The sequence below is a fragment of the Procambarus clarkii genome, chromosome 22 (genome assembly GCF_040958095.1).
Source record: "Procambarus clarkii isolate CNS0578487 chromosome 22, FALCON_Pclarkii_2.0, whole genome shotgun sequence".
Taxonomy (NCBI): Eukaryota; Metazoa; Arthropoda; class Malacostraca; order Decapoda; family Cambaridae; genus Procambarus; species Procambarus clarkii.
The window spans coordinates 14,638,078-14,648,196 of NC_091171.1; the positions used below are offsets into that span (position 1 = coordinate 14,638,078).

General features: G+C 39.6%; 1 protein-coding gene across 3 annotated transcripts in view; it reads left to right on the forward strand.

Moving 5' to 3' along the window:
• Positions 1–9,420, forward strand: part of LOC123757546 (F-BAR domain only protein 2) — a 375,820-nt gene extending 366,400 nt beyond the window's left edge. For all 3 annotated transcript variants that reach the window (XR_011229389.1, XR_011229388.1, XM_069329471.1), the window contains one exon: positions 8,082–9,420. The gene's annotated coding sequence lies outside the window, so the exon portion shown is untranslated. The remainder of the gene's footprint in view (positions 1–8,081) is intronic.
• The last annotated feature ends 699 nt before the right edge of the window (positions 9,421–10,119 follow it).

Consider the following 10,119-nt stretch of genomic DNA (forward strand, 5'->3'; position numbering starts at 1 on the left):
TTTCAACCTCTGAATTTTATGCTTTACATGCAACCTACTTTTAATAAATTTATAGAATATGCCTGGTTCTGTTTTACATTCCTCTGCTAACCCTTTCTCAAAGTTTTTTCTGGCTCTCTCCTCATAGCTGTATAATTATTTCTTGCTTGTTTGTATTGCTGGTAACCTGGTATCTTGTAAATTTTCCTCCTTCTTGTCGGCCTTGTGTGGCCACGAGTCATGTCTCGTGGTTTCTTCTTTGTTATTGTCCAAGTGTTGTTACAGGATGAGAGCTAAGCTCATGGTGTTCTATCTTCCCACCATTGTGATATTTGCAATGCTCTCGCCTTCCTGACTAGTCCCCCTTTGTTTTTCTTTTCTATGGGTAGGTAGCTTCAGGGAGCCGCAAGAATTCCACTCAAAAAACCAGCATTGAATGTAATGAAATGCCAATCAATGGGTGAGCCCCAGTGGCTCCCTGACACCCTTTCTCCCCCAGAGAGTGGGGGGGGGGGTTGGTGGTTTTTACCATTATTATGGTGGTCGAGAGCAGAGCAGTGGGCTGACCCAGTCTGCCTCTCTCCTCTCCCCAAACGAGGGGAGGAGGTAGGGCAATCTAGCTCGCACCATTTTCAAAGGAAAATGTCAGTGATTTTAGGAGGATAGGAAAATGAGAAAGACAAAAATTGCCCCGTAAGGGGTGACATTTAATGGAGGTAAACAAATGACAGAAGTGCTTAGACAAGTCAGGAAATTCCAGTGTGATGAGGAAGGCAAACTTTGATCAGTAGGACAAGAATTTTCAAAGGAAGACAGAGAAAAGCTGAAAATAAACTTTGATGAAGCGAAACGTCTAAATGGAAATAGAAACAAAGAAAGATTTTTTTTTCCTACAGTGTTAGGGACTAGAAAGCTATTGAAGTAGACCATAAAAAACAAAGCAACAAAATCATTAGAGGAAGGGAAAGTAAAGGATAAAGAGAAAGGGAACAGGTTCCTGAAAATTGTATATACCAACATAGATGGAGTGAGATAAAAAATACTGGAGCTAAGGGATATAATTCAGCTTAACCAGTGCACTGCGCAACACGTCTTGAGGCTCTCGCGGGTGGTGCACAACGTGCCTCGGGGATCTTATAGGTATAGCATACGATTCAAAACTGGCACGTGGTGACGCAGGTATGAAATAGATGCCTGAGGCCTCCAGTAATCATCTCCCATTTTGAAAAAAATTTCCAGCATGCCCCAGGACCATGGGGAGCCTGGGTTTCAAGGAAGTAACCATGTCTGACGCATCATCTAGGAGCTACGACCTATGAGTCCACGGTCAGCCACGGTCCAGCAAAACGACTCTCAGAGGACCAAATACATGACATATTGTATGATGGACCCATGGATGACAATTTAGACTACAGTCCTGAAAAAGACCTAACACAGAGGTCGGACACGAGTGAAGGGAAAGCCAAGGTGGACGATGTCATGAGTGTGTACCATACACGCGCCTTGCCCAGCCTGCCTCACTGCCCTGGATCAACACTGTTAGAGTCATCATCACCTTGTGTGATCCCTGATGTGAGTTTATTTGGTGATACTGTACTACATTTGATAAATCATTCTCAGGATTCAGTGACATAGGCTCCAATACAAGCAGTGTTGATGATGCAAGTACAAGCAGTGATGGTGTTACTAGTTACTTTTGCTGCCCCAGCAACACACTGAGGCAAGTGCCAGCATGTCACGCGGCCAGAGGACAATGATGACAGTGTTCCCTCGACATCAGGTGTTCGTGACAGGCCTTCACTGTGAAGAACACTCTCGTCTCCTGGCATACCTATACACAAGTCTAGCACAAGACGTCGATGCTGTGTTTTTGGTGCTCATGGTGGTGTTGGCCCCAAAACCAAAACTTGTGTGGGAGGATTGTGAGATTTTTGTCCCATAAATTCCAACGTATGATGGTACTGTACCGATGTTGGTGTGACACCGTTGTTCCCCTATACTAGTGGTGATATGGCTGAAATAGATTATTTTATGGCACATTTTGATCAGGAATTCATGGACCATCTCATTGCAGAGATGAACAGATATGCTCACAGCCTCATTGACTCTGGCATTTTACCTGCCTCTCGCATGACACGTTGGAAAGACACGACAAATGAGGAAATGTATGTGTTTTTAGCGTTGTGCATGATGATGAAACATTCTGAAAAGCACGTGATCCAGGATTATTGGAGCAAAGCCAGCCTTGTTCCATCCCCCGTCTTCAACAGGTACATGTCACATGACAGGTTCAGGTTCGGGGACCTCAGGACAGGTCCCCCTTTAATGCTCTGTAATGTCGATAAATGCAGGACCTTGCATGTGAAGCATAATAATCCACATCACAACTACAACATTGACAGCACAACCTTACAACAGATAGATGAAGAAAAGGACCTTGGTATCAGAATCCATCATTCACTAAAAGTTGCACAAGTGGGAGTGGCAGTGAAAAAAACGAACCAAACCTTGGGAATAATCAAGTGTACCTTTACCTTCAAGGAAAAGAGAGTAGTCGTTCAACTATTATAAGGTACTGGTGGGCCCCCCACCTGTATTATTGCATCCTATAATCAATAATCAATATTGCATCTAGGGAATAATCAAGTGTACCTTTACATTCAAGGAAAAGACAGTAGTTGTTCAACTCTTATAAGGTACTGGTGGGCCCCCAACCTGTATTATTGCATCCAAGCATGTAGACCTCATCTTCAGAAAGACATAGCTGCTTTGGAGTAGGTACAACACTGGGCAACAAAAATCATACCAGAGCTTAGTCATCTCTCGTATCAGGAATGGTTGAGGGCCACTGGGCTAACAACACTGCAGACATGGCATGACAGGGCAAATCTAATAGAAACCTTCAAAGTACTAAACAATTTGGATGATGTTGATCCAAACACTGTCTTCAAAAGGTCAGCTGTAACACGAACAAGGAGCAACGGGTTCAAGCTCAAAGCCACAATGTAGAACAGAAAACAGGAGATGCTTTTTCACCCATAAGGTTGTAAACCTGAGGAATCGCCTATCCGCCAAGGCCATAAATGTCAAAACTCTGCTGGATTTTAAAATACATACAGATATAAAAGATCATCCAGGCAAATGGGGGGGGACCCTTGACAAGCCGCCAGCTTCCTGTCCTCATTGAGGCCACTAGCATTAGTGGCCCTCAGGTAAATTCAGGTAAACGTGTCTCTTTGTAGTGTCTCATCTTTGTTTAGACTGCTTGCAGTTTCTCTCCTCCCTGGTGAGTCCCTGTATTTCTTCTGTTTCCGAGAGTAGTTAGCTTCTGGGAGACATAAGGGCCCCTTTCCCTAACAGAAAACCAGTGTTGAATGTAATGAAATGCCAATTACTGGGTGAGATAATTTGTGTTGTATGTACAGTGTCATACAACACAGCATACATGGATCAGAGATCCACCAATTTTTGGTGGCTCTCAGATTCCCCCTTTCCCCACTCCATTCAAGGTCATTAGGTGGGGGGGCGTGTTTGTGCATCTGCCCCAGAACCGAGTGCTCAAGCCCTTGGGTGGTAAGAGCCCCCTTTCCTCCCCAGTGAGTTGGGAAGGTGGGGCAAACGAGCACACAATAGTTTTAAGAGATTCAATAATTTGTTTACATAGTTGAGGTTCATTGGGCAGGTTGTAGGCTTTCTTCTCTTTTGAACCCAGTAGTAGTCTGTTTTGGTTCGGTGACTTTCTGGATGCTTTTCCCGGTGAGGTGATATGACATAATTTCACCTGCCACTTGTGCCTCTGTAAAGGAAGGGCCATATTTTGACTCTGATCCCCCAATAAGCCTAAGAACTCCACAGCTGATGTGACCTAGCAGTTGGGAACCATCTCAGCAAGATAGTTTCACAGAGGCATCATTGCAAGCCCAGAAATTAGCATTTCATTATATTCTACGCTGGTTTTTGCTTTGGCTAGTACAGTATTATGTTTAATAACTCTTAAGTAAGGTTATGGTGACTAAATACTGAAAATACAATCCTAGTGTTAGGAATAATTCACTTTAAACATCAATAAAAATGGTCATACAAATATTACAGTATGACTAATTGTCAACATTTGCGAAGTGAAGTATTATATTCGTCATGATACTTTATGTTGTTGATGCTATACCTCTAATATTATATGTTGCATGATATTGTACACATTGTGTTGTATGACACTGTATATGCTGTGTTGTATGACACTGTATATGCTGTGTTGTATGACACTGTACATGTTGTGTTGCATGACACTGTATATGCTGTGTTGTATGACATTGCACATGCTGTGTTGTATAACACTGTATATGCTGTGTTGTATGACACTATATGCTGTGTTGTATGACATTGCACATGCTGTGTTGTATGACACTACATGTTGTGTTGTATTGGCACAGTACACAGTGTTGTATGACACTGTATATGCTGTGTTGTATGACACTGTGCACACTGTGTTGTATGACACTGTGTTGTATGACACTGTGCACACTGTGTTGTATGACACTGTGCACACTGTGTTGTATGACACTGTATATACTGTGTTGTATGACACTGTACATGTTGTGTTGTATGACACTGTACATGTTGTGTTGCATGACACTGTATATGCTGTGTTGTATGACATTGCACATGCTGTGTTGTATAACACTGTATATGCTGTGTTGTATGACACTACATGTTGTGTTGTATTGACACTGTACATGTTGTGTTGTATGACACTGTATATGCTGTGTTGTATGACACTGTGCACACTGTTTTGTATGACACTGTATATGCTGTTTTGTATGACACTGTATATGCTGTGTTGTATGACACTGTGCATGTTGTGTTGTATGACATTGCACATGCTGTGTTGTATTGACACAGTACACAGTGTTGTATGACACTGTATATGTTGTGTTGTATGACACTGTATATGCTGTGTTGTATGACACTACATGTTGTGTTGTATGACACTGTACATGTGATGTATGACACAGTATAGGCTGTGTTGTATGACACTGTACATGTTGTGTTGTATGACACTGTACATTGTGTTGTATGACACTGTTGTATGACACTGTACAGGTTGTGTTGTATGACACTGTACATGCTGTGTTGTATGATACTGTACATGTTGTGTTGTATGAGACAGTACAGGTTGTGTTGTATGACACTGTACAGGTTGTGCTGTATGACACTGTACATGTTGTGTTGTATGACACTTGTATGACACTGTACATGTTGTGTTGTATGACACTGTACAGATTGTGTTGTATGAGACTGTACATTGTGTTGTATGACACTGTACATGTTGTGTTGTATGATACTGTACACATTGTGTTGTATGACACTGTACAGTGTTGTATGACTGTACATTGTGTTGTATGAAACTGTGCATTGTATTGTATGACACTGTACAGGTTGTGTTGTATGACACTGTGCATTGTATTGTATGATACTGTACATGTTGTGTTGTATGACACTATTGTATGATACTGTACATGTTGTGTTGTATGATACCTGTTTGATGGGCTTCTGGGGGTTCTAATACTTCCTAAACCCGACCCAAGACTAGGCTTGACTTGTGAGAGCTTGGTCCTACATTGACACTGTACAGGTTGTGGTGTATACCACTGTCCATGCTGTGTTGTATGACACTCCATGCTGTGTTGTATGACACTCCATGCTGTGTTGTATGACACTGTCCATGCTGTGTTGTATGACACTCCATGCTGTGTTGTATGACACTGTCCATGCTGTGTTGTATGACACTCCATGCTGTGTTGTATGACACTCCATGCTGTGTTGTATGACACTGTCCATGCTGTGTTGTATGACACTGTCCATGCTGTGTTGTATGACACTGTCCATGCTGTGTTGTATGACACTGTGCATTGTGTTGTATGACACTGTACAGGCTGTGTTGTATACCACTGTCCATGCTGTGTTGTATGACACTGTCCATGCTGTGTTGTATGATGCTGTGCATTGTGTTGTATGACACTGTACAGGCTGTGTTGTATACCACTGTCCATGCTGTGTTGTATGACACTGTCCATGCTGTGTTGTATGATACTGTGCATTGTGTTGTATGACACTGTACAGCTGTGTTGTATACCACTGTCCATGCTGTGTTGTATGACACTGTTCATGCTGTGTTGTATGACACTGTGCATTGTGTTGTATGGCACTGTACAGCTGTGTTGTATACCACTGTCCATGCTGTGTTGTATGACACTGTCCATGCTGTGTTGTATGATACTGTGCATTGTGTTGTATGACACTGTACAGGTTGTGTTGCATACCACTATCCATGCTGTGTTGTGTGACACTGTCCATGCTGTGTTGTATGACACTCCATGCTGTGTTGTATGACACTGTCCATGCTGTGTTGTATGACACTCCATGCTGTGTTGTATGACACTCCATGCTGTGTTGTATGACACTGTCCATGCTGTGTTGTATGACACTGTCCATGCTGTGTTGTATGACACTGTCCATGCTGTGTTGTATGACACTGTGCATTGTGTTGTATGACACTGTACAGGCTGTGTTGTATACCACTGTCCATGCTGTGTTGTATGACACTGTCCATGCTGTGTTGTATGATGCTGTGCATTGTGTTGTATGACACTGTACAGGCTGTGTTGTATACCACTGTCCATGCTGTGTTGTATGACACTGTCCATGCTGTGTTGTATGATACTGTGCATTGTGTTGTATGACACTGTACAGCTGTGTTGTATACCACTGTCCATGCTGTGTTGTATGACACTGTTCATGCTGTGTTGTATGACACTGTGCATTGTGTTGTATGGCACTGTACAGCTGTGTTGTATACCACTGTCCATGCTGTGTTGTATGACACTGTCCATGCTGTGTTGTATGATACTGTGCATTGTGTTGTATGACACTGTACAGGTTGTGTTGCATACCACTATCCATGCTGTGTTGTGTGACACTGTCCATGCTGTGTTGTATGACACTGTACTGGTTGTGTTGTATGAATCTGCATTGTATTGTATGACACTGTACAGGTTGTGTTGTATGACACTGTTCAGGTTGTGTTTTATGACACTGTTCAGGTTGTGTTGTATGACACTGTTCAGGTTGTGTTGTATGAGACTGTTCAGGTTGTGTTGTATGACACTGTTCAGGTTGTGTTGTATGACACTGTTCAGGTTGTGTTGTATGAGACTGTTCAGGTTGTGTTGTATGACACTGTTCAGGTTGTGTTGTATGAGACTGTTCAGGTTGTGTTGTATGACACTGTTCAGGTTGTGTTGTATGACACTGTTCAGGTTGTGTTGTATGACATTGTACAGGTTGTGTTGTATGACACTGTGCATTGTGTTGTATGACAATGTTCAGGTTGTGTTGTATGACATTGTACAGGTTGTGTTGTATGACACTGTCCATGCTGTGTTGTATGACACTGTACAGGTTGTGTTGTATACCACTGTCCATGCTGTGTTGTATGACACTGTGCATTGTGTTGTAGAGCACTCTACAGGTTGTGTTGTAGAGCACTCTACAGGTTGTGTTGTATGGCACTGTATTTGCCAATGTGACCAAAAATAATGACTGCAGCTCATATTGTACACCGCTTGGAATGACTACATTCACTCATATAATGCCATAGGTCCTACGATGTGGATAGTGACATTCCATATCCACTGTGTGTGTGTTGTAATATTTATTTTTAAGGTTTGTTATATAGATGAAACCACTCTCTTATTCTGAGAATAAGAGAGTGAGATAATGAGCTATCAATATCCACCACTATTACATATGCTGGATTCCTGGTGCCTAACAAACATGTGATAAGCACCTTTCAGTGGTGTTAATACAACCATTCTTTTTTTTTTTATCTCGCATATTAATTTTACCTAGAATATTTATATCCTAATTTGAAAATAGTTCATAAAGAGTAGTTAATTATTTTAAATGAATTTTGTCATCTAGAGTTTTAAGACAAACATGTTGGTTTGAGACCTGTTTATCTGGTATCTCATTATAACTGGTTGATATCCTTTGTATGTTAGAATATTTTGTCAACTCGCCTGATGAAAAACATTTTGTTTCAGTCAATAGATGGAATGAAATCAAAGGAGGGTACCTCAGGATTTGAATTTTGATGTTTTGAAGCAACAAAAGTGTGTCATATATGAATATCTGGCTTGCAGAGTGATGGATCAAGTTTAATAATGAAAAGTGTGAACAAATTGTAAATATTGAATCAATAAAACTACATTTTAAGTGAATCTTCCAAATTGTTATATGATGACATGTGGTGTAGTGTTCTCTGAGCCTTTGTTTTGAGATACTGGTGCTGATGGTGGTACATTGACATAATGTTTTCTAGTTATAGCCACCAGTAATGTGACTAGAGGATGGCATATCTCTTGAGAGTCGGCCACACTCATCAACCAGTCAAACCATATACAAATCTAGTAAATGGATATTGTAATTGTGTGTGAAGGCAACCTAAGCTGTGTATCAACAAGTTTTGGCCTGGGATTTACTGGGATAAAGATGTTAAATCAGTTTGAAACTCCATCACACTGTATGTCATATATTGCATTACTAATATCAAAATGATTTTGTAAGAATATAATAAATTAGTAAACCATTATATAAATCACTGGCTAATTAAAAAAATATGAATTGTTTAATGTTTTCATATATGCTAATGCCAGACTGGTATTTAAATAACACCTACAGATAAAGCTGTCCAGGTATAGATAAGGTAAGCAGATATTTAAAGTATCTTTTACTAGTTATTTAATTATAGTCAACATTTTGTGTATATATTAAGTGATAAGTTACAAATATGTATATATCTAGTATTGTACATGTAGATCTTGTATAGAAATGTTGTTATCTTGTTAGTTATCTGTTGAACATATTATTTTTCATCACTACTCTATAATCAAATTAAGGTTTTATACCAGTATTATTGTATTGTAATACTGGGCAACTGTATTTACAACATGTTTATTCAAAGTATAAGAGCAGTTTGGTGTATTCCTTCTTGGAACATTATATTATCTCCCAACATCCAGTACTGTACAAAGCAATATGAAGAAATTATTTTAGGTTCACTTACTCAAATGAGAGTGGCTAGTCCTTGTTTATCACCACTTGGATGAAACTTTAGTTAGTATGAAAATGGATGAATAATATTTATACTGTACATGGTTTTACTAAATTTATTTAAAACAAAAAAGTGTGTTGTTGTAGGTGTAATATGGAGATAAATGCCAGGCTTATCATAGCATGCATTCTGGGAATTAGACAAGCATAGTAAGAGAAATGTTCATGCTACCAATTGTTTTAGCATTTATAATATTTTGATATATGTGTACTGTATTTACTGTTCATTAATTTATTAATAAAATACATACCAATAGAATTTTTGCTTCAGACATGTTAAAATTATTATTGCCTCTCATGTGTTTTTTTTTTTTTTTAAATGTTTATAATTTAACCATTATTTTGATAAATATTACCTTCAGTACTGTCAAAATAATGTGTCAAGCAGGCCCATATTCATGCTTTCATTTTGAGAGGGTTAAGTCACCATTAACATGTTGAACTCTTTAACCCTTGTATGGCACCTGGCTACTTAGCATGTGTCACTTACAGGCGCATACCAAAAAAAAAAAAAAAAAAAATCTAAACCTGTTAATTTGTGTTCTCTGATCATGGGAAAAATAATAAAAAAAATTGTAAGTGGCATATATTGCCCGCTATACGACGGGGAAGTCTGGCAAAAAACAGGCGCTGGCTTGGCGTGCGTCCCAGGCGGTCTGTTGTTCGCCAGCTGTCAGGCCGGAGTTGCCACAAAGAGATAATTACCTAATTATTTCAATGTCTGATTGATTTTTCGTAGTTTTTTGCTGTAATATTATTCAATAGTGTGTAGTGTGATATATTTATATAATAAAATGAGTGAATCATCGCTGTATTAAAAAATATGGTATGCATATTGTTGATTCAATTATGTTCATTAAACAGTGAACAAATACTTTGTCGGTTATTACACTATATACTCAGGTTATATATAAGTATCTGCATGTTTTGTTCACTATAACGAACCACTAAGTTGCTATTATGAGTCAA